At 63.1% G+C, this 21,774-nt stretch overlaps 3 non-coding genes across 3 annotated transcripts; all 3 read left to right on the top strand.

Annotated features, from left to right (window-relative positions):
* Nucleotides 1-435: 435 nt before the first annotated feature.
* LOC131871495 (5S ribosomal RNA) lies at nucleotides 436-554 on the top strand. The gene has a single exon (XR_009369712.1). It is a non-coding gene; the product is annotated as a 5S ribosomal RNA (ribosomal RNA).
* A 10,093-nt stretch (nucleotides 555-10,647) lies between these two features.
* On the top strand, nucleotides 10,648-10,766 carry LOC131871494 (5S ribosomal RNA). Its single transcript, XR_009369711.1, has one exon. It is a non-coding gene; the product is annotated as a 5S ribosomal RNA (ribosomal RNA).
* Nucleotides 10,767-18,570: 7,804 nt separating this feature from the next.
* Nucleotides 18,571-18,689, top strand: LOC131871493 (5S ribosomal RNA). The gene has a single exon (XR_009369710.1). It is a non-coding gene; the product is annotated as a 5S ribosomal RNA (ribosomal RNA).
* Nucleotides 18,690-21,774: the final 3,085 nt, after the last annotated feature.

Genomic DNA, 21,774 nt, shown 5'->3' with positions numbered 1-21,774 from the left:
TCCCGAAACTTGTGTTTTGGTGCTTGATCCCTATTTTGGGTGCCCACCTTGCACCAAGTGCGCACCCGGGGCAAACCGAGCGCCTTGGTGCACCGGGGCAAGATCGAGCGTGCACCCGAGGCGCCCCGAACATGCACCAAGGTGCACTCGGCCCACATGTGAGCGCAGGTCGTTGCGCCCGAGGTGGTGTGTGGGCACCGCGTTGCAGACGGGACACTGCACGCACACGACGCCCCCTCCAGGTGCACGCACGTAGGCCGGGCCGGGTGCACACCCGACGCCCTAGCAAGGTGCGCGCACCCGGGCAGGGCTCACACTTGGCGAACGGGGCGCACTTCGCGAGGGAGGGTGTGCACCTCGACGGGGGTGGGTGGCCGGGGTGGATTCGCACGTGGGTCGCGGTTTGCTAAGTACACACTGCGACAAGCTCATAACGGGTGCGATCATACCAGCGTTAGTGCACCGGATCCCATCAGAACTCCGCAGTTAAGCGCGCTTGGGCCGGAGTAGTACTGGGATGGGTGACCTCCCGGGAAGTCCCGGTGTTGCACCCTTTTTTAGTTTTTCGCCGGGCGTCGCAATGCTATTTGAATAAACCTTTTGCCCGTTTGCGTTCTCGTCGGGGCCGGGCCGGGCCGGGGTGCGCTGCCCGCACTACCGCGCGCGCGGGGGCGACACCGAGCGCGCACCCGAGGCGCCCCGAGCACACAGGCCACGGTGCAACCCGGGCGTTGTGCGCGCACCCCGGTGCGCCCGAGGTGCTGCGCGCGCACCCAGGTGAAATCGGTGTGCACCTCGGCCAGTGCGCGCTCGGTCGAGTCGCGCACGTTGGCCAAGGTGCACGGTGATGTTTCTTACTCTAAGGTTCCGCACCAGACGCCCGGGACAGGTGAGCGAAGCTGGGCGGGGCCGGGTGCGCGGCCGGGGCAGGTGCACGCAGCTGGAGAGAGCTTTGGAGCACACTTCGGAGCGCACCAATGATGCGCTCCATTCAAAAGTTTCCTGAAAAGGCAAAAAAAGTTGAGATTATAGAATTTCCCACTTGAGAGATTGTAAAAAAAAAAAATTTAAAATGAAGGAAACGCGGGTGCCAAGGTGTGCGCAGCCCAGCCAAGGTGTGCGCACCAAGGCGCCCACCCTGGCGAAGGTGCACGCAAGGTGCGCACCCGAGGCAAACCGGACAATTAACCCAACTTTCGACTTCGCGCGCACCTTGGAGCGCACTTCGGAGCGCTCCTTGGTGCGCACCAATCTTGGGCACCTCGGAGTGCACCATGGCGCCCACCAAGGTGCGCACCCGGGGCAAACCGAGCTCCGACTTCGTGCGCACCTTGGAGCGCACGAAAGGTGCGCACCATGGCGCCCACCAAGGTGCGCAGCCCAGCCAAGGCGTGCGCATCAAGGTGCGCACCCTGGCGAAGGTGCGCACCCGGGGCAAACCGAGCTCCGACTTCGTGCGCACCTTGGAGCGCACAAAAGGTGCGCAACCCAGCCAAGGTGTGCGCACCCCGGTCAAACCGAGCTCCGAATCGTGCGCACCAGAGGTGCACGCCATCGTGCGCACCTTGGAGCACACTTCGGAGCCCTCCTTGGTGCGCGCCGATGTTGCGCACCTCGGAGCGCACCCGGGGAAAACAATGCAATTAACCCGACTTTCGACTTCGTGGGCACCTCGGAGCGCTCTCGGGTTCGCACCTCGGAGCACACCGAGGTGCGCACCTTTGATGCGCTGCCTTCACCAATTTCCAGAAAAGGCAAGAAAACATTGAGAAGGTGTGCGCACCGAGGTGCCCACCCTGGCGAAGGTGCACGCGAGGTGCGCACCCGGGGCAAACCGGGCTCCGACTTCGTGCACGCCGCACCTTGGAGCACACTTCGGAGCGCTCCTTGGTGCGCACCAGGGCGCGCAACCCAGCCGAGGTGCCCACCCCGGCGAAGGTGCACGCGAGGTGCGCACCCGGGGCAAACCGGGCTCCGACTTCGTGCACGCCATGGTGCCCACCGCGGCGAAGGTGCACGCGAGGTGCGCACCCGGGGCAAACCGGGCTCCGACTTCGTGCACGCCGCACCTTGGAGCACACTTCGGAGCGCTCCTTGGTGCGCACCATGGTGCCCACCAGGGCGCGCAACCCCGCCGAAGGTGCACGCGAGGTGCGCACCCGGGGCAAACCGGGCTCCGACTTCGTGCACGCCGCACCTTGGAGCACACTTCGGAGCGCTCCTTGGTGCGCACCATGGTGCCCACCAGGGCGCGCAACCCCGCCGAAGGTGCACGCGAGGTGCGCACCCGGGGCAAACCGGGCTCCGACTTCGTGCACGCCATGGTGCGCACCGCGGCGAAGGTGCGCACCCGGGGCAAACCGGGCTCCGACTTCGTGCACGCCGCACCTTGGAGCACACTTCGGAGCGCTCCTTGGTGCGCACCAGGGCGCGCAACCCAGCCGAGGTGCCCACCCCGGCGAAGGTGCACGCGAGGTGCGTACCCGGGGCAAACCGGGCTCCGACTTCGTGCACGCCGCACCTTGGAGCACACTTCGGAGCGCTCCTTGGTGCGCACCATGGTGCCCACCAGGCCGCGCAACCCAGCCAAGGTGTGCGCACCAAGGTGCACGCGAGGTGCGCACCCGGGGCAAACCGGGGTCCGACTTCGTGCACGCCGCACCTTGGAGCACACATCGGGGCGCTCCCGGGTTCGCACCGGCGTTGCGCACCGTGGTGGGCACCTCGGAGCACACCAAGGTGGGCAGCGAGGTGCGCACCTTTGATGCGATGCCTTCACTAATTTCCATAAAAGGCAAAAAAAAAACGAGATTTTAAAATTTCCGTTTTGAAAGATAGTGAGAAAAAGGGAATGCTGGTGCCATCTTGAGCCCGCCCTGGTGCGTAGCCCAGCCAAGGTGTGCGCACCAAGGTGCCCACCCTGGCGAAGGTGCGCGCCCGGGCAATTAACCCAACTTCCAACTTCGCGCGCGCCAGGGTGGGAGCGCACCCAACAACCGGGCCTGGGAAGAGCCAATGCGAGAAACCCCACCAAACGCTCTGACAAAAAAAGAGGGGGCGCTCCAGTAACCCCGCTTCGGAGCGCACCCTGGGCAAACCCAGCCAAGGTGCCCACCCCGGCCAAGGTGCAGGCGAGGTGCGCACCCGGGGCAAACCGGGCTCCGACAACGTGCACGCCGCACCTTGGAGCACACTTCGTAGCGCTCCCGGGTGCGCACCTCAGAGCACACCAAGGTGGGCAGCGAGGTGCGCACCTTTGATGCGCTGCCTTCACTAATTTCCAGAAAAGGCAAAAAAAAAAGGAGATTTTAAAATTTCCGTTTTGAAAGATAGTGAAAAAAACGGAACGCGCGTGCCATCTTGAGCCCGCCCTGGTGCGCAGCCCAGGTAAGGTGCCCACCCTGGCAAAGGTGCGCACCCGGGCAATTAACCCTACTTCCGACTTCGTGCGCGCCAGGGTGGCAACCGGGCCTCGGAAGAGCCAATGCGAGAAACCCCACCAAACGCTCCGACAAAAAAAGAGGCGGCGCTCCAATAACCCCGCTTCGGAGCGCAGCCGGGGCAAACCCAGCCAAGGTGCCCACCCCGACGAAGGTGCACGCGAGGTGCGCACCCGGGGCAAACCGGGCTCCGACAACGTGCACGCAGCACCTTGGAGCACACTTCGAAGCACTCCCGGGTGCCCACCGGCGTTGCGCACCGTGGTGGGCAGCGAGGTGCGCACCTTTGATGCGCTGCCTTCACTAATTTCCAGAAAAAGGCAAAAAAAAATGAGATTTTAAAATTTCCGTTTTGAAAGATAGTGAAAAAAAAGGAACGCGGGTGCCATCTTGAGCCCGCCCTGGTGCGCAGCCCAGGCAAGGCATGCGCACCAAGGTGCCCACCCGAGGTGCACACCCGGGGCAAACCGGGCTCCGACTTCGTGCAGGCCGCACCTTGGAGCACACTTCGGAGCGCTCCTTGGTGCGCACCATGGTGCCCACCAGGGCGCGCAACCCAGCCAAGGTCTGCACACTAAGGTGCCCACCCCGGCGAAGGTGCACGCGAGGTGCGCACCCGGGGCAAACCGGGCTCCGACTTCGTGCACGCCATGGTGCCCACCGCGGCGAAGGTGCACGCGAGGTGCGCACCCGGGGCAAACCGGGCTCCGACTTCGTGCACGCCGCACCTTGGAGCACACTTCGGAGCGCTCCTTGGTGCGCACCATGGTGCCCACCAGGGCGCGCAACCCAGCCAAGGTGTGCGCACCAAGGTGCACGCGAGGTGCGCACCCGGGGCAAACCGGGGTCCGACTTCGTGCACGCCGCACCTTGGAGCACACATCGGAGCGCTCCCAGGTTCGCACCAGCGTTGCGCACCTTTGATGCGCTGCCTTCACTAATTTCCAGAAAAGGCAAAAAAAAACGATATTTTAAAATTTCCGTTCTGAAAGATAGTGAAAAAAACGGAACGCGGGTGCCATCTTGAGCCCTTCCTGGTGCGCAGCCCAGGCAAGTTGTGCGCACCAAGGTGCCCACCCTGGCGGAGGTGCGCGCCCGGGGCAAACCGGGCTCCGACTTCGTGCACTGCATGGTGCCCACCAAGGCGCGCAACCCAGCCAAGGTGCCCACCGCAGCGAAGGTGCACGCGAGGTGCACACCCGGGGCAAACCGGGCTCCGACTTCGTGCACGCCGCACCTTGGAGCACACTTCAGAGCGCTCCTTGGTGCGCACCAGGGCGCGCAACCCAGCCGAGGTGCCCACCCCGGCGAAGGTGCACGCGAGGTGCGCACCCGGGGCAAACCGGGCTCCGACTTCGTGCACGCCGCACCTTGGAGCACACTTCGGAGCGCTCCTTGGTGCGCACCATGGTGCCCACCAGGCCGCGCAACCCAGCCAAGGTGTGCGCACCAAGGTGCACGCGAGGTGCGCACCCGGGGCAAACCGGGGTCCGACTTCGTGCACGCCGCACCTTGGAGCACACATCGGGGCGCTCCCGGGTTCGCACCGGCGTTGCGCACCGTGGTGGGCACCTCGGAGCACACCAAGGTGGGCAGCGAGGTGCGCACCTTTGATGCGATGCCTTCACTAATTTCCATAAAAGGCAAAAAAAAAACGAGATTTTAAAATTTCCGTTTTGAAAGATAGTGAGAAAAAGGGAATGCTGGTGCCATCTTGAGCCCGCCCTGGTGCGCAGCCCAGCCAAGGTGTGCGCACCAAGGTGCCCACCCTGGCGAAGGTGCGCGCCCGGGCAATTAACCCAACTTCCAACTTCGCGCGCGCCAGGGTGGGAGCGCACCCAACAACCGGGCCTGGGAAGAGCCAATGCGAGAAACCCCACCAAACGCTCTGACAAAAAAAGAGGGGGCGCTCCAGTAACCCCGCTTCGGAGCGCACCCTGGGCAAACCCAGCCAAGGTGCCCACCCCGGCCAAGGTGCAGGCGAGGTGCGCACCCGGGGCAAACCGGGCTCCGACAACGTGCACGCCGCACCTTGGAGCACACTTCGTAGCGCTCCCGGGTGCGCACCTCAGAGCACACCAAGGTGGGCAGCGAGGTGCGCACCTTTGATGCGCTGCCTTCACTAATTTCCAGAAAAGGCAAAAAAAAAAGGAGATTTTAAAATTTCCGTTTTGAAAGATAGTGAAAAAAACGGAACGCGCGTGCCATCTTGAGCCCGCCCTGGTGCACAGCCCAGGTAAGGTGCCCACCCTGGCAAAGGTGCGCACCCGGGCAATTAACCCTACTTCCGACTTCGTGCGCGCCAGGGTGGCAACCGGGCCTCGGAAGAGCCAATGCGAGAAACCCCACCAAACGCTCCGACAAAAAAAGAGGCGGCGCTCCAATAACCCCGCTTCGGAGCGCAGCCGGGGCAAACCCAGCCAAGGTGCCCACCCCGACGAAGGTGCACGCGAGGTGCGCACCCGGGGCAAACCGGGCTCCGACAACGTGCACGCAGCACCTTGGAGCACACTTCGAAGCACTCCCGGGTGCCCACCGGCGTTGCGCACCGTGGTGGGCAGCGAGGTGCGCACCTTTGATGCGCTGCCTTCACTAATTTCCAGAAAAAGGCAAAAAAAAATGAGATTTTAAAATTTCCGTTTTGAAAGATAGTGAAAAAAAAGGAACGCGGGTGCCATCTTGAGCCCGCCCTGGTGCGCAGCCCAGGCAAGGCATGCGCACCAAGGTGCCCACCCGAGGTGCACACCCGGGGCAAACCGGGCTCCGACTTCGTGCAGGCCGCACCTTGGAGCACACTTCGGAGCGCTCCTTGGTGCGCACCATGGTGCCCACCAGGGCGCGCAACCCAGCCAAGGTCTGCACACTAAGGTGCCCACCCCGGCGAAGGTGCACGCGAGGTGCGCACCCGGGGCAAACCGGGCTCCGACTTCGTGCACGCCATGGTGCCCACCGCGGCGAAGGTGCACGCGAGGTGCGCACCCGGGGCAAACCGGGCTCCGACTTCGTGCACGCCGCACCTTGGAGCACACTTCGGAGCGCTCCTTGGTGCGCACCATGGTGCCCACCAGGGCGCGCAACCCAGCCAAGGTGTGCGCACCAAGGTGCACGCGAGGTGCGCACCCGGGGCAAACCGGGGTCCGACTTCGTGCATGCCGCACCTTGGAGCACACATCGGAGCGCTCCCAGGTTCGCACCAGCGTTGCGCACCTTTGATGCGCTGCCTTCACTAATTTCCAGAAAAGGCAAAAAAAAACGATATTTTAAAATTTCCGTTCTGAAAGATAGTGAAAAAAACGGAACGCGGGTGCCATCTTGAGCCCTTCCTGGTGCGCAGCCCAGGCAAGTTGTGCGCACCAAGGTGCCCACCCTGGCGGAGGTGCGCGCCCGGGGCAAACCGGGCTCCGACTTCGTGCACTGCATGGTGCCCACCAAGGCGCGCAACCCAGCCAAGGTGCCCACCGCAGCGAAGGTGCACGCGAGGTGCACACCCGGGGCAAACCGGGCTCCGACTTCGTGCACGCCGCACCTTGGAGCACACTTCAGAGCGCTCCTTGGTGCGCACCAGGGCGCGCAACCCAGCCGAGGTGCCCACCCCGGCGAAGGTGCACGCGAGGTGCGCACCCGGGGCAAACCGGGCTCCGACTTCGTGCACGCCATGGTGCCCACCGCGGCGAAGGTGCGCACCTGGGGCAAACCGGGCTCCGACTTCGTGCACGCCGCACCTTGGAGCACACTTCGGAGCGCTCCTTGGTGCGCACCATGGTGCCCACCAGGCCGCGCAACCCAGCCAAGGTGTGCGCACCAAGGTGCACGCGAGGTGCGCACCCGGGGCAAACCGGGGTCCGACTTCGTGCACGCCGCACCTTGGAGCACACATCGGGGCGCTCCCGGGTTCGCACCGGCGTTGCGCACCGTGGTGGGCACCTCGGAGCACACCAAGGTGGGCAGCGAGGTGCGCACCTTTGATGCGATGCCTTCACTAATTTCCATAAAAGGCAAAAAAAAAACGAGATTTTAAAATTTCCGTTTTGAAAGATAGTGAGAAAAAGGGAATGCTGGTGCCATCTTGAGCCCGCCCTGGTGCGCAGCCCAGCCAAGGTTTGCGCACCAAGGTGCCCACCCTGGCGAAGGTGCGCGCCCGGGCAATTAACCCAACTTCCAACTTCGCGCGCGCCAGGGTGGGAGCGCACCCAACAACCGGGCCTGGGAAGAGCCAATGCGAGAAACCCCACCAAACTCTCTGACAAAAAAAGAGGGGGCGCTCCAGTAACCCCGCTTCGGAGCGCACCCTGGGCAAACCCAGCCAAGGTGCCCACCCCGGCCAAGGTGCAGGCGAGGTGCGCACCCGGGGCAAACCGGGCTCCGACAACGTGCACGCCGCACCTTGGAGCACACTTCGTAGCGCTCCCGGGTGCGCACCTCAGAGCACACCAAGGTGGGCAGCGAGGTGCGCACCTTTGATGCGCTGCCTTCACTAATTTCCAGAAAAGGCAAAAAAAAAAGGAGATTTTAAAATTTCCGTTTTGAAAGATAGTGAAAAAAACGGAACGCGCGTGCCATCTTGAGCCCGCCCTGGTGCGCAGCCCAGGTAAGGTGCCACCCTGGCAAAGGTGCGCACCCGGGCAATTAACCCTACTTCCGACTTCGTGCGCGCCAGGGTGGCAACCGGGCCTCGGAAGAGCCAATGCGAGAAACCCCACCAAACGCTCCGACAAAAAAAGAGGCGGCGCTCCAATAACCCCGCTTCGGAGCGCAGCCGGGGCAAACCAAGCCAAGGTGCCCACCCCGACGAAGGTGCACGCGAGGTGCGCACCCGGGGCAAACCGGGCTCCGACAACGTGCACGCAGCACCTTGGAGCACACTTCGAAGCACTCCCGGGTGCCCACCGGCGTTGCGCACCGTGGTGGGCAGCGAGGTGCGCACCTTTGATGCGCTGCCTTCACTAATTTCCAGAAAAAGGCAAAAAAAAATGAGATTTTAAAATTTCCGTTTTGAAAGATAGTGAAAAAAAAGGAACGCGGGTGCCATCTTGAGCCCGCCCTGGTGCGCAGCCCAGGCAAGGCATGCGCACCAAGGTGCCCACCCGAGGTGCACACCCGGGGCAAACCGGGCTCCGACTTCGTGCAGGCCGCACCTTGGAGCACACTTCGGAGCGCTCCTTGGTGCGCACCATGGTGCCCACCAGGGCGCACCCGAGGCAAACCGGGCTCCGACTTCGTGCACGCCGCACCTTGGAGCACACATCGGAGCGCTCCCAGGTTCGCACCAGCGTTGCGCACCTTTGATGCGCTGCCTTCACTAATTTCCAGAAAAGGCAAAAAAAAACGATATTTTAAAATTTCCGTTCTGAAAGATAGTGAAAAAAACGGAACGCGGGTGCCATCTTGAGCCCTTCCTGATGCGCAGCCCAGGCAAGTTGTGCGCACCAAGGTGCCCACCCTGGCGGAGGTGCGCGCCCGGGGCAAACCGGGCTCCGACTTCGTGCACTGCATGGTGCCCACCAAGGCGCGCAACCCAGCCAAGGTGCCCACCGCAGCGAAGGTGCACGCGAGGTGCGCACCCGAGGTGCACACCCGGGGCAAACCGGGCTCCGACTTCGTGCACGCCGCACCTTGGAGCACACTTCAGAGCGCTCCTTGGTACGCACCAGGGCGCGCAACCCAGCCAAGGTGCTCACCCCGGCGAAGGTGCACGCGAGGTGCGCACCCGGGGCAAACCGGGCTCGGACTTCGTGCACGCCGCACCTTGGAGCACACATCGGAGCGCTCCCGGGTTCGCACCAGCATTGCGCACCTTTGATGCGCTGCCTTCACTAATTTCCAGAAAAGGCAAAAAAAAGAAAAAAATGAGATTTTAAAATTTCCGTTTTGAAAGATAGTGAAAAAAACGGAACGCGGGTGCCATCTTGAGCCCGCCCTGGTGTGCAGCCCAGGCAAGTTGTGCGCACCAAGGCACCCACCCTGGCCAAGGTGGGTCACGGGGTGGGTCCTAGGGTGGGTAACGGGGTGGGTACTAAGGTGCGTGCCAAGGTGGGTCATAGGGTGGGTGCCAAGGTGGGCACCAGGGTGGGTGTGCACCAACCCTAGCCAGGGTAGGTCACGGGGTGGTTGTCGGGGTGGGCGTCAAGGAGCCAAGGTGGGTGGCAAGTAGCCAAGTTGCGTGCCAAGGTGGGTGTCGGGGTGGGTGCCAAGGATCCAAGGTGGGTGCCAAGGAACCAAGGTGGGTGTCTGGGTGGGTGCCGAGGTGGGAGCCAGGGTGGGTCCCAAGGTGAGTGCAAAGGTGGGTGCCAGGGTCAAGGTGAGTGCCAATGTGGGTTCCAAGGTGCCAGGGTCAGGGTGAGTGCCAATGTGGGTTCAAAGGTGCTAAGTTGGGTGCGAGGTTGGGTGCGAGGGTGGGTGGGTGCCAAGGTGTGCTAGGTGGAAGCCCGGGTGGGTCGGCATCCCATGGGTGTCGAGTTGGGTGCCTGATGGGTGCTTCTTGTCAAGTTTTAGTCGTCGGGACTCATTTCGAGCCTTAGAGGTCGTTTCTTGTCCGGTTGCCCTGTCTTCGACCTGGGAACCCAATTTTGGTCCTCGGGTCCCATTTTTTTTTGTCTCGCATCCCACTTTTGGCCTGTGGCCTTTTCGGGGTCGATTCTCGTTTTGGGCATCAGAGCATGTTTCTTCTCCTAAAACCCAATATTTGTTTATTAAGTCTCGGAACACATTTTTGTTCTCGTGGACCCATCATGGGTCTTGGAACGCATTTGTGGTCCTTGGGTCCCATTTTGCATCCCGAAACTTGTGTTTTGGTGCTTGATCCCTATTTTGGGTGCCCACCTTGCACCAAGTGCGCACCCGGGGCAAACCGAGCGCCTTGGTGCACCGGGGCAAGATCGAGCGTGCACCCGAGGCGCCCCGAACATGCACCAAGGTGCACTCGGCCCACATGTGAGCGCAGGTCGTTGCGCCCGAGGTGGTGTGTGGGCACCGCGTTGCAGACGGGACACTGCACGCACACGACGCCCCCTCCAGGTGCACGCACGTAGGCCGGGCCGGGTGCACACCCGACGCCCTAGCAAGGTGCGCGCACCCGGGCAGGGCTCACACTTGGCGAACGGGGCGCACTTCGCGAGGGAGGGTGTGCACCTCGACGGGGGTGGGTGGCCGGGGTGGATTCGCACGTGGGTCGCGGTTTGCTAAGTACACACTGCGACAAGCTCATAACGGGTGCGATCATACCAGCGTTAGTGCACCGGATCCCATCAGAACTCCGCAGTTAAGCGCGCTTGGGCCGGAGTAGTACTGGGATGGGTGACCTCCCGGGAAGTCCCGGTGTTGCACCCTTTTTTAGTTTTTCGCCGGGCGTCGCAATGCTATTTGAATAAACCTTTTGCCCGTTTGCGTTCTCGTCGGGGCCGGGCCGGGCCGGGGTGCGCTGCCCGCACTACCGCGCGCGCGGGGGCGACACCGAGCGCGCACCCGAGGCGCCCCGAGCACACAGGCCACGGTGCAACCCGGGCGTTGTGCGCGCACCCCGGTGCGCCCGAGGTGCTGCGCGCGCACCCAGGTGAAATCGGTGTGCACCTCGGCCAGTGCGCGCTCGGTCGAGTCGCGCACGTTGGCCAAGGTGCACGGTGATGTTTCTTACTCTAAGGTTCCGCACCAGACGCCCGGGACAGGTGAGCGAAGCTGGGCGGGGCCGGGTGCGCGGCCGGGGCAGGTGCACGCAGCTGGAGAGAGCTTTGGAGCACACTTCGGAGCGCACCAATGATGCGCTCCATTCAAAAGTTTCCTGAAAAGGCAAAAAAAGTTGAGATTATAGAATTTCCCACTTGAGAGATTGTAAAAAAAAAAAATTTAAAATGAAGGAAACGCGGGTGCCAAGGTGTGCGCAGCCCAGCCAAGGTGTGCGCACCAAGGCGCCCACCCTGGCGAAGGTGCACGCAAGGTGCGCACCCGAGGCAAACCGGACAATTAACCCAACTTTCGACTTCGCGCGCACCTTGGAGCGCACTTCGGAGCGCTCCTTGGTGCGCACCAATCTTGGGCACCTCGGAGTGCACCATGGCGCCCACCAAGGTGCGCACCCGGGGCAAACCGAGCTCCGACTTCGTGCGCACCTTGGAGCGCACGAAAGGTGCGCACCATGGCGCCCACCAAGGTGCGCAGCCCAGCCAAGGCGTGCGCATCAAGGTGCGCACCCTGGCGAAGGTGCGCACCCGGGGCAAACCGAGCTCCGACTTCGTGCGCACCTTGGAGCGCACAAAAGGTGCGCAACCCAGCCAAGGTGTGCGCACCCCGGTCAAACCGAGCTCCGAATCGTGCGCACCAGAGGTGCACGCCATCGTGCGCACCTTGGAGCACACTTCGGAGCCCTCCTTGGTGCGCGCCGATGTTGCGCACCTCGGAGCGCACCCGGGGAAAACAATGCAATTAACCCGACTTTCGACTTCGTGGGCACCTCGGAGCGCTCTCGGGTTCGCACCTCGGAGCACACCGAGGTGCGCACCTTTGATGCGCTGCCTTCACCAATTTCCAGAAAAGGCAAGAAAACATTGAGAAGGTGTGCGCACCGAGGTGCCCACCCTGGCGAAGGTGCACGCGAGGTGCGCACCCGGGGCAAACCGGGCTCCGACTTCGTGCACGCCGCACCTTGGAGCACACTTCGGAGCGCTCCTTGGTGCGCACCAGGGCGCGCAACCCAGCCGAGGTGCCCACCCCGGCGAAGGTGCACGCGAGGTGCGCACCCGGGGCAAACCGGGCTCCGACTTCGTGCACGCCATGGTGCCCACCGCGGCGAAGGTGCACGCGAGGTGCGCACCCGGGGCAAACCGGGCTCCGACTTCGTGCACGCCGCACCTTGGAGCACACTTCGGAGCGCTCCTTGGTGCGCACCATGGTGCCCACCAGGGCGCGCAACCCCGCCGAAGGTGCACGCGAGGTGCGCACCCGGGGCAAACCGGGCTCCGACTTCGTGCACGCCGCACCTTGGAGCACACTTCGGAGCGCTCCTTGGTGCGCACCATGGTGCCCACCAGGGCGCGCAACCCCGCCGAAGGTGCACGCGAGGTGCGCACCCGGGGCAAACCGGGCTCCGACTTCGTGCACGCCATGGTGCGCACCGCGGCGAAGGTGCGCACCCGGGGCAAACCGGGCTCCGACTTCGTGCACGCCGCACCTTGGAGCACACTTCGGAGCGCTCCTTGGTGCGCACCAGGGCGCGCAACCCAGCCGAGGTGCCCACCCCGGCGAAGGTGCACGCGAGGTGCGTACCCGGGGCAAACCGGGCTCCGACTTCGTGCACGCCGCACCTTGGAGCACACTTCGGAGCGCTCCTTGGTGCGCACCATGGTGCCCACCAGGCCGCGCAACCCAGCCAAGGTGTGCGCACCAAGGTGCACGCGAGGTGCGCACCCGGGGCAAACCGGGGTCCGACTTCGTGCACGCCGCACCTTGGAGCACACATCGGGGCGCTCCCGGGTTCGCACCGGCGTTGCGCACCGTGGTGGGCACCTCGGAGCACACCAAGGTGGGCAGCGAGGTGCGCACCTTTGATGCGATGCCTTCACTAATTTCCATAAAAGGCAAAAAAAAAACGAGATTTTAAAATTTCCGTTTTGAAAGATAGTGAGAAAAAGGGAATGCTGGTGCCATCTTGAGCCCGCCCTGGTGCGCAGCCCAGCCAAGGTGTGCGCACCAAGGTGCCCACCCTGGCGAAGGTGCGCGCCCGGGCAATTAACCCAACTTCCAACTTCGCGCGCGCCAGGGTGGGAGCGCACCCAACAACCGGGCCTGGGAAGAGCCAATGCGAGAAACCCCACCAAACGCTCTGACAAAAAAAGAGGGGGCGCTCCAGTAACCCCGCTTCGGAGCGCACCCTGGGCAAACCCAGCCAAGGTGCCCACCCCGGCCAAGGTGCAGGCGAGGTGCGCACCCGGGGCAAACCGGGCTCCGACAACGTGCACGCCGCACCTTGGAGCACACTTCGTAGCGCTCCCGGGTGCGCACCTCAGAGCACACCAAGGTGGGCAGCGAGGTGCGCACCTTTGATGCGCTGCCTTCACTAATTTCCAGAAAAGGCAAAAAAAAAAGGAGATTTTAAAATTTCCGTTTTGAAAGATAGTGAAAAAAACGGAACGCGCGTGCCATCTTGAGCCCGCCCTGGTGCGCAGCCCAGGTAAGGTGCCCACCCTGGCAAAGGTGCGCACCCGGGCAATTAACCCTACTTCCGACTTCGTGCGCGCCAGGGTGGCAACCGGGCCTCGGAAGAGCCAATGCGAGAAACCCCACCAAACGCTCCGACAAAAAAAGAGGCGGCGCTCCAATAACCCCGCTTCGGAGCGCAGCCGGGGCAAACCCAGCCAAGGTGCCCACCCCGACGAAGGTGCACGCGAGGTGCGCACCCGGGGCAAACCGGGCTCCGACAACGTGCACGCAGCACCTTGGAGCACACTTCGAAGCACTCCCGGGTGCCCACCGGCGTTGCGCACCGTGGTGGGCAGCGAGGTGCGCACCTTTGATGCGCTGCCTTCACTAATTTCCAGAAAAAGGCAAAAAAAAATGAGATTTTAAAATTTCCGTTTTGAAAGATAGTGAAAAAAAAGGAACGCGGGTGCCATCTTGAGCCCGCCCTGGTGCGCAGCCCAGGCAAGGCATGCGCACCAAGGTGCCCACCCGAGGTGCACACCCGGGGCAAACCGGGCTCCGACTTCGTGCAGGCCGCACCTTGGAGCACACTTCGGAGCGCTCCTTGGTGCGCACCATGGTGCCCACCAGGGCGCGCAACCCAGCCAAGGTCTGCACACTAAGGTGCCCACCCCGGCGAAGGTGCACGCGAGGTGCGCACCCGGGGCAAACCGGGCTCCGACTTCGTGCACGCCATGGTGCCCACCGCGGCGAAGGTGCACGCGAGGTGCGCACCCGGGGCAAACCGGGCTCCGACTTCGTGCACGCCGCACCTTGGAGCACACTTCGGAGCGCTCCTTGGTGCGCACCATGGTGCCCACCAGGGCGCGCAACCCAGCCAAGGTGTGCGCACCAAGGTGCACGCGAGGTGCGCACCCGGGGCAAACCGGGGTCCGACTTCGTGCACGCCGCACCTTGGAGCACACATCGGAGCGCTCCCAGGTTCGCACCAGCGTTGCGCACCTTTGATGCGCTGCCTTCACTAATTTCCAGAAAAGGCAAAAAAAAACGATATTTTAAAATTTCCGTTCTGAAAGATAGTGAAAAAAACGGAACGCGGGTGCCATCTTGAGCCCTTCCTGGTGCGCAGCCCAGGCAAGTTGTGCGCACCAAGGTGCCCACCCTGGCGGAGGTGCGCGCTCGGGGCAAACCGGGCTCCGACTTCGTGCACTGCATGGTGCCCACCAAGGCGCGCAACCCAGCCAAGGTGCCCACCGCAGCGAAGGTGCACGCGAGGTGCACACCCGGGGCAAACCGGGCTCCGACTTCGTGCACGCCGCACCTTGGAGCACACTTCAGAGCGCTCCTTGGTGCGCACCAGGGCGCGCAACCCAGCCGAGGTGCCCACCCCGGCGAAGGTGCACGCGAGGTGCGCACCCGGGGCAAACCGGGCTCCGACTTCGTGCACGCCATGGTGCCCACCGCGGCGAAGGTGCGCACCCGGGGCAAACCGGGCTCCGACTTCGTGCACGCCGCACCTTGGAGCACACTTCGGAGCGCTCCTTGGTGCGCACCATGGTGCCCACCAGGCCGCGCAACCCAGCCAAGGTGTGCGCACCAAGGTGCACGCGAGGTGCGCACCCGGGGCAAACCGGGGTCCGACTTCGTGCACGCCGCACCTTGGAGCACACATCGGGGCGCTCCCGGGTTCGCACCGGCGTTGCGCACCGTGGTGGGCACCTCGGAGCACACCAAGGTGGGCAGCGAGGTGCGCACCTTTGATGCGATGCCTTCACTAATTTCCATAAAAGGCAAAAAAAAAACGAGATTTTAAAATTTCCGTTTTGAAAGATAGTGAGAAAAAGGGAATGCTGGTGCCATCTTGAGCCCGCCCTGGTGCGCAGCCCAGCCAAGGTTTGCGCACCAAGGTGCCCACCCTGGCGAAGGTGCGCGCCCGGGCAATTAACCCAACTTCCAACTTCGCGCGCGCCAGGGTGGGAGCGCACCCAACAACCGGGCCTGGGAAGAGCCAATGCGAGAAACCCCACCAAACTCTCTGACAAAAAAAGAGGGGGCGCTCCAGTAACCCCGCTTCGGAGCGCACCCTGGGCAAACCCAGCCAAGGTGCCCACCCCGGCCAAGGTGCAGGCGAGGTGCGCACCCGGGGCAAACCGGGCTCCGACAACGTGCACGCCGCACCTTGGAGCACACTTCGTAGCGCTCCCGGGTGCGCACCTCAGAGCACACCAAGGTGGGCAGCGAGGTGCGCACCTTTGATGCGCTGCCTTCACTAATTTCCAGAAAAGGCAAAAAAAAAAGGAGATTTTAAAATTTCCGTTTTGAAAGATAGTGAAAAAAACGGAACGCGCGTGCCATCTTGAGCCCGCCCTGGTGCGCAGCCCAGGTAAGGTGCCACCCTGGCAAAGGTGCGCACCCGGGCAATTAACCCTACTTCCGACTTCGTGCGCGCCAGGGTGGCAACCGGGCCTCGGAAGAGCCAATGCGAGAAACCCCACCAAACGCTCCGACAAAAAAAGAGGCGGCGCTCCAATAACCCCGCTTCGGAGCGCAGCCGGGGCAAACCAAGCCAAGGTGCCCACCCCGACGAAGGTGCACGCGAGGTGCGCACCCGGGGCAAACCGGGCTCCGACAACGTGCACGCAGCACCTTGGAGCACACTTCGAAGCACTCCCGGGTGCCCACCGGCGTTGCGCACCGTGGTGGGCAGCGAGGTGCGCACCTTTGATGCGCTGCCTTCACTAATTTCCAGAAAAAGGCAAAAAAAAATGAGATTTTAAAATTTCCGTTTTGAAAGATAGTGAAAAAAAAGGAACGCGGGTGCCATCTTGAGCCCGCCCTGGTGCGCAGCCCAGGCAAGGCATGCGCACCAAGGTGCCCACCCGAGGTGCACACCCGGGGCAAACCGGGCTCCGACTTCGTGCAGGCCGCACCTTGGAGCACACTTCGGAGCGCTCCTTGGTGCGCACCATGGTGCCCACCAGGGCGCACCCGAGGCAAACCGGGCTCCGACTTCGTGCACGCCGCACCTTGGAGCACACATCGGAGCGCTCCCAGGTTCGCACCAGCGTTGCGCACCTTTGATGCGCTGCCTTCACTAATTTCCAGAAAAGGCAAAAAAAAACGATATTTTAAAATTTCCGTTCTGAAAGATAGTGAAAAAAACGGAACGCGGGTGCCATCTTGAGCCCTTCCTGATGCGCAGCCCAGGCAAGTTGTGCGCACCAAGGTGCCCACCCTGGCGGAGGTGCGCGCCCGGGGCAAACCGGGCTCCGACTTCGTGCACTGCATGGTGCCCACCAAGGCGCGCAACCCAGCCAAGGTGCCCACCGCAGCGAAGGTGCACGCGAGGTGCGCACCCGAGGTGCACACCCGGGGCAAACCGGGCTCCGACTTCGTGCACGCCGCACCTTGGAGCACACTTCAGAGCGCTCCTTGGTACGCACCAGGGCGCGCAACCCAGCCAAGGTGCTCACCCCGGCGAAGGTGCACGCGAGGTGCGCACCCGGGGCAAACCGGGCTCGGACTTCGTGCACGCCGCACCTTGGAGCACACATCGGAGCGCTCCCGGGTTCGCACCAGCATTGCGCACCTTTGATGCGCTGCCTTCACTAATTTCCAGAAAAGGCAAAAAAAAGAAAAAAATGAGATTTTAAAATTTCCGTTTTGAAAGATAGTGAAAAAAACGGAACGCGGGTGCCATCTTGAGCCCGCCCTGGTGTGCAGCCCAGGCAAGTTGTGCGCACCAAGGCACCCACCCTGGCCAAGGTGGGTCACGGGGTGGGTCCTAGGGTGGGTAACGGGGTGGGTACTAAGGTGCGTGCCAAGGTGGGTCATAGGGTGGGTGCCAAGGTGGGCACCAGGGTGGGTGTGCACCAACCCTAGCCAGGGTAGGTCACGGGGTGGTTGTCGGGGTGGGCGTCAAGGAGCCAAGGTGGGTGGCAAGTAGCCAAGTTGCGTGCCAAGGTGGGTGTCGGGGTGGGTGCCAAGGATCCAAGGTGGGTGCCAAGGAACCAAGGTGGGTGTCTGGGTGGGTGCCGAGGTGGGAGCCAGGGTGGGTCCCAAGGTGAGTGCAAAGGTGGGTGCCAGGGTCAAGGTGAGTGCCAATGTGGGTTCCAAGGTGCCAGGGTCAGGGTGAGTGCCAATGTGGGTTCAAAGGTGCTAAGTTGGGTGCGAGGTTGGGTGCGAGGGTGGGTGGGTGCCAAGGTGTGCTAGGTGGAAGCCCGGGTGGGTCGGCATCCCATGGGTGTCGAGTTGGGTGCCTGATGGGTGCTTCTTGTCAAGTTTTAGTCGTCGGGACTCATTTCGAGCCTTAGAGGTCGTTTCTTGTCCGGTTGCCCTGTCTTCGACCTGGGAACCCAATTTTGGTCCTCGGGTCCCATTTTTTTTTGTCTCGCATCCCACTTTTGGCCTGTGGCCTTTTCGGGGTCGATTCTCGTTTTGGGCATCAGAGCATGTTTCTTCTCCTAAAACCCAATATTTGTTTATTAAGTCTCGGAACACATTTTTGTTCTCGTGGACCCATCATGGGTCTTGGAACGCATTTGTGGTCCTTGGGTCCCATTTTGCATCCCGAAACTTGTGTTTTGGTGCTTGATCCCTATTTTGGGTGCCCACCTTGCACCAAGTGCGCACCCGGGGCAAACCGAGCGCCTTGGTGCACCGGGGCAAGATCGAGCGTGCACCCGAGGCGCCCCGAACATGCACCAAGGTGCACTCGGCCCACATGTGAGCGCAGGTCGTTGCGCCCGAGGTGGTGTGTGGGCACCGCGTTGCAGACGGGACACTGCACGCACACGACGCCCCCTCCAGGTGCACGCACGTAGGCCGGGCCGGGTGCACACCCGACGCCCTAGCAAGGTGCGCGCACCCGGGCAGGGCTCACACTTGGCGAACGGGGCGCACTTCGCGAGGGAGGGTGTGCACCTCGACGGGGGTGGGTGGCCGGGGTGGATTCGCACGTGGGTCGCGGTTTGCTAAGTACACACTGCGACAAGCTCATAACGGGTGCGATCATACCAGCGTTAGTGCACCGGATCCCATCAGAACTCCGCAGTTAAGCGCGCTTGGGCCGGAGTAGTACTGGGATGGGTGACCTCCCGGGAAGTCCCGGTGTTGCACCCTTTTTTAGTTTTTCGCCGGGCGTCGCAATGCTATTTGAATAAACCTTTTGCCCGTTTGCGTTCTCGTCGGGGCCGGGCCGGGCCGGGGTGCGCTGCCCGCACTACCGCGCGCGCGGGGGCGACACCGAGCGCGCACCCGAGGCGCCCCGAGCACACAGGCCACGGTGCAACCCGGGCGTTGTGCGCGCACCCCGGTGCGCCCGAGGTGCTGCGCGCGCACCCAGGTGAAATCGGTGTGCACCTCGGCCAGTGCGCGCTCGGTCGAGTCGCGCACGTTGGCCAAGGTGCACGGTGATGTTTCTTACTCTAAGGTTCCGCACCAGACGCCCGGGACAGGTGAGCGAAGCTGGGCGGGGCCGGGTGCGCGGCCGGGGCAGGTGCACGCAGCTGGAGAGAGCTTTGGAGCACACTTCGGAGCGCACCAATGATGCGCTCCATTCAAAAGTTTCCTGAAAAGGCAAAAAAAGTTGAGATTATAGAATTTCCCACTTGAGAGATTGTAAAAAAAAAAAATTTAAAATGAAGGAAACGCGGGTGCCAAGGTGTGCGCAGCCCAGCCAAGGTGTGCGCACCAAGGCGCCCACCCTGGCGAAGGTGCACGCAAGGTGCGCACCCGAGGCAAACCGGACAATTAACCCAACTTTCGACTTCGCGCGCACCTTGGAGCGCACTTCGGAGCGCTCCTTGGTGCGCACCAATCTTGGGCACCTCGGAGTGCACCATGGCGCCCACCAAGGTGCGCACCCGGGGCAAACCGAGCTCCGACTTCGTGCGCACCTTGGAGCGCACGAAAGGTGCGCACCATGGCGCCCACCAAGGTGCGCAGCCCAGCCAAGGCGTGCGCATCAAGGTGCGCACCCTGGCGAAGGTGCGCACCCGGGGCAAACCGAGCTCCGACTTCGTGCGCACCTTGGAGCGCACAAAAGGTGCGCAACCCAGCCAAGGTGTGCGCACCCCGGTCAAACCGAGCTCCGAATCGTGCGCACCAGAGGTGCACGCCATCGTGCGCACCTTGGAGCACACTTCGGAGCCCTCCTTGGTGCGCGCCGATGTTGCGCACCTCGGAGCGCACCCGGGGAAAACAATGCAATTAACCCGACTTTCGACTTCGTGGGCACCTCGGAGCGCTCTCGGGTTCGCACCTCGGAGCACACCGAGGTGCGCACCTTTGATGCGCTGCCTTCACCAATTTCCAGAAAAGGCAAGAAAACATTGAGAAGGTGTGCGCACCGAGGTGCCCACCCTGGCGAAGGTGCACGCGAGGTGCGCACCCGGGGCAAACCGGGCTCCGACTTCGTGCACGCCGCACCTTGGAGCACACTTCGGAGCGCTCCTTGGTGCGCACCAGGGCGCGCAACCCAGCCGAGGTGCCCACCCCGGCGAAGGTGCACGCGAGGTGCGCACCCGGGGCAAACCGGGCTCCGACTTCGTGCACGCCATGGTGCCCACCGCGGCGAAGGTGCACGCGAGGTGCGCACCCGGGGCAAACCGGGCTCCGACTTCGTGCACGCCGCACCTTGGAGCACACTTCGGAGCGCTCCTTGGTGCGCACCATGGTGCCCACCAGGGCGCGCAACCCCGCCGAAGGTGCACGCGAGGTGCGCACCCGGGGCAAACCGGGCTCCGACTTCGTGCACGCCGCACCTTGGAGCACACTTCGGAGCGCTCCTTGGTGCGCACCATGGTGCCCACCAGGGCGCGCAACCCCGCCGAAGGTGCACGCGAGGTGCGCACCCGGGGCAAACCGGGCTCCGACTTCGTGCACGCCATGGTGCGCACCGCGGCGAAGGTGCGCACCCGGGGCAAACCGGGCTCCGACTTCGTGCACGCCGCACCTTGGAGCACACTTCGGAGCGCTCCTTGGTGCGCACCAGGGCGCGCAACCCAGCCGAGGTGCCCACCCCGGCGAAGGTGCACGCGAGGTGCGTACCCGGGGCAAACCGGGCTCCGACTTCGTGCACGCCGCACCTTGGAGCACACTTCGGAGCGCTCCTTGGTGCGCACCATGGTGCCCACCAGGCCGCGCAACCCAGCCAAGGTGTGCGCACCAAGGTGCACGCGAGGTGCGCACCCGGGGCAAACCGGGGTCCGACTTCGTGCACGCCGCACCTTGGAGCACACATCGGGGCGCTCCCGGGTTCGCACCGGCGTTGCGCACCGTGGTGGGCACCTCGGAGCACACCAAGGTGGGCAGCGAGGTGCGCACCTTTGATGCGATGCCTTCACTAATTTCCATAAAAGGCAAAAAAAAAACGAGATTTTAAAATTTCCGTTTTGAAAGATAGTGAGAAAAAGGGAATGCTGGTGCCATCTTGAGCCCGCCCTGGTGCGTAGCCCAGCCAAGGTGTGCGCACCAAGGTGCCCACCCTGGCGAAGGTGCGCGCCCGGGCAATTAACCCAACTTCCAACTTCGCGCGCGCCAGGGTGGGAGCGCACCCAACAACCGGGCCTGGGAAGAGCCAATGCGAGAAACCCCACCAAACGCTCTGACAAAAAAAGAGGGGGCGCTCCAGTAACCCCGCTTCGGAGCGCACCCTGGGCAAACCCAGCCAAGGTGCCCACCCCGGCCAAGGTGCAGGCGAGGTGCGCACCCGGGGCAAACCGGGCTCCGACAACGTGCACGCCGCACCTTGGAGCACACTTCGTAGCGCTCCCGGGTGCGCACCTCAGAGCACACCAAGGTGGGCAGCGAGGTGCGCACCTTTGATGCGCTGCCTTCACTAATTTCCAGAAAAGGCAAAAAAAAAAGGAGATTTTAAAATTTCCGTTTTGAAAGATAGTGAAAAAAACGGAACGCGCGTGCCATCTTGAGCCCGCCCTGGTGCGCAGCCCAGGTAAGGTGCCCACCCTGGCAAAGGTGCGCACCCGGGCAATTAACCCTACTTCCGACTTCGTGCGCGCCAGGGTGGCAACCGGGCCTCGGAAGAGCCAATGCGAGAAACCCCACCAAACGCTCCGACAAAAAAAGAGGCGGCGCTCCAATAACCCCGCTTCGGAGCGCAGCCGGGGCAAACCCAGCCAAGGTGCCCACCCCGACGAAGGTGCACGCGAGGTGCGCACCCGGGGCAAACCGGGCTCCGACAACG

The sequence above is a fragment of the Cryptomeria japonica genome, unplaced genomic scaffold (genome assembly GCF_030272615.1).
Source record: "Cryptomeria japonica unplaced genomic scaffold, Sugi_1.0 HiC_scaffold_414, whole genome shotgun sequence".
NCBI lineage: Eukaryota > Viridiplantae > Streptophyta > Pinopsida > Cupressales > Cupressaceae > Cryptomeria > Cryptomeria japonica.
The sequence above is the reverse complement of the archived record's forward strand: the minus strand, read 5'-3'. Positions and strand labels throughout refer to the sequence as shown.